Source organism: Terrapene carolina, unplaced genomic scaffold (genome assembly GCF_002925995.2).
Source record: "Terrapene carolina triunguis isolate 2854851 unplaced genomic scaffold, T_m_triunguis-2.0 Scaffold23, whole genome shotgun sequence".
Taxonomy (NCBI): domain Eukaryota; kingdom Metazoa; phylum Chordata; order Testudines; family Emydidae; genus Terrapene; species Terrapene triunguis.
In genome coordinates, this window is record NW_020664374.1 from 18,188,391 (window position 1) to 18,191,238 (window position 2,848).

The following is a 2,848-nucleotide window of genomic DNA, read 5'->3' on the forward strand; positions in this document are numbered from 1 at the left end:
CCAGCAACAACAATGCTAGCAAGTCACATATTTTTCCATTCACTCTACGTGTGTGTGTGTGTGTATATATATATATATTTTAAAGGTAAGAATCTAACACAATTTTCAAGCTACCAACTTCGACAGTTTCCCTTTAAGACTGTCAGTTTCTATTATGTTTAGTGTATAACTTTCTGTTTTAAGAGTTTTGTAACTTAGGCTTGGTCTACACTTACCTCCCAAGTCGAAGTAAGGTACGCAAATTCAGCTACGTGAATAACGTAGCTGAATTCGACATACCTTACTTCGAACTTACCGCGGTTCAGACGCGGTCCACACGCGGCAGGCAGGCTCCCCGTCGACTCCGCGGTACTCCTCTCGTTGAGCTGGAGTACCGCAGTCGACGGGGATCACTTCCTGGTTCGATTTATCGCGTCCAGACCAGACGCGATAAATCGAACTCGGAACTTCGATCCCCAGCCGCCGAACTAGCGCGGCAGTGTAGACCAGCCCTTAAACATACACATTTTCTCTACAACAAAATCTGGCTAAAGAAGATACTACCATGGATTTACAGAAGCCAGACTTTCAATCTAAACAACATATCTATTATAACAGGAACAATAGCTCAAAGCTAAGGATGCTACAGAAGTATTAACTCAGAATTTCTTGAGCTTCACAGGGGTATACTAGAATATTTAAAACACACACATTAAATTACCTTGAAATTGTGAAGCTTTGGTAACAGCTATTCAGCTGTTTAATGAAACTCCGAATTTTTAAAGTCTATAAATTATATACTATCATGATGGACTTCATCACACGACCTTTTACGTCTACAGTGTACTTCATGTGGATAAAACCAATTGAAAACTTCATTTAATGTCATTTAATTAAATTTGTTAGTTTTAAAAATATTCTTAATGTACCAAACAGGTATTACCACTAAAATTATCAATGCAAAAAATTAAAGATTAAAAAATAGCTATAAATAAAACTGAATACTAAAACAAGCAAAGCATTTGTGCTACACAATAACGCTATAAATGATCATCAAATGAATAATCTGTATGTTTGAAATGATTGTAGAATTCCCCCAAAGCATTTCAAAGCTTTTCCTCTTTAAGCAATAAACTATGAAAGGTGTTGCAGAGTCAAAGTAGCTGCCTTTATGGGTAGATTACTTAAAACAGTGCATGGTTTTTATCTTTTTTGTTCCAAACACTAGATTGCACTTGGTGCTGTAATAAAGATTCCAACCCTGCAGTGATAGTCATCAAGTTTAGCACAAGTGGAGTGTCTGTCAGAAACATAAAAAGGATTCCAGCATTTCATTAGTTTGTGTAGCACCAGATAGGCTATTTTACAACATGCTCACCAGCCTGTTAAAAATGTAAGACAATTGGAAATTCTAAACCGTTGTTTGAAATAGCGCAAATCCAACAACAGGATAAAATTTATTACTATTTAGAGGTGTTACTTAAAAGCCAGTTGCACCAAGTTTATTCTATTCAGAGTGCTTAAGTGAGCTTTTAGAAATTATTTCTCGTCATATAAATTAAGTTGTACTTAAAAACTGAATTTCTGAGCCTCCATTCTGAAGAACAGCAGGAAAGCTAAATCTCTGCAGAGACAGTACAGTCAGACTGAGGCAGAACATAACTCCTTTCTGGGGTAGAGTTGAGGAGCACTCTAGTTCTGCGTTTCTCAAGGACTGGTCCGTGGAGCGGTGCTGGTCCCTGTGATCTCCCTGACACAGTTTAAGGAAGGAAGCAAACTGGTCCCTGGTATCAAAAAGGTTGAGAAACACTGCTCTAGTTCACCCCACCTAATTAATTACCTTCCCTAACAGTTTGTCCTCTTATCCGCTGCCTACTCCCTACCCCAGCCAGGGTGGGAGCTTTTTGCATACAATTTCTAACATCACTGGCCATATATAAACTGCAGAAAAAGCTAGACAAATATAGAGTGTGAAGCTTGCAGAGATCCTTGGGCAGGACAGGCAGGGAAGAGGGGAAGCCTAAGATATCCCTGAATATGTGAGTGAACAAGCAAGCAGAGTATGTTGAAAAAAAGATAGGAAATTAGGGTAAGAAGGAAGGTAGACATAAATCTAGAGAATGGAAGTCAGAAACAAAGGAAGGAATGAACTAGGTAGAAGAATGAGACAGTGGGAAAGGCAGATGCAAGGACAGAGAACTAGGAATAAATAGGCATAAGAAAGTAATGGGAGAGGTGAGGGGAATGGAAAGAAAACCAAAAGCAAAAAAGAAAAATATGGAGAAAAATCAATCAAGCTAGGAACAGCACTTATGTCAGTCACAATACAGGAAACACCCCAAGAAGAGTCAATTCAGACCTTGGAAGTATAGGATCAACACGGGAGATCAACAATAAGTCACTTGACCTAAGTTAGGGAAACTGAAAATCAAAGGCAAAGGGCAAGAGAGAAAAAAGTGTCATGTTAAAATGTTTGTAAATGGAACCCAATAAAAAAAGTCAATATGGAGGATGTCCACATGCTTGCTACTAATACTACTTAAAGCATCCAGTAAATTCAGCTTCATCCCTTCTGTTTAACTCCCCTTACTTCATTTAATTCTGAATTAAATGGTGAGCTTGTGTTTGCCTTTAACTTCCTGATAAGGCTTTTTGTTGTCAAACCCCATTCACCCTTACTAGTCACCTCCCACTGTGTGAGCTCTTGGTTAAAAATATATATGAATAGTCAAGCCTAAAGAATTTGCATTTCCAAAGTTACTACTACATATGATGGGAAAATATTTTCCATCCTACTCTAATATTGTTCTGCTAATTTAGAAAGTCAACTTGAATGGCAAGAATTACTGCTTTTTAGAGAGGTCAGCCT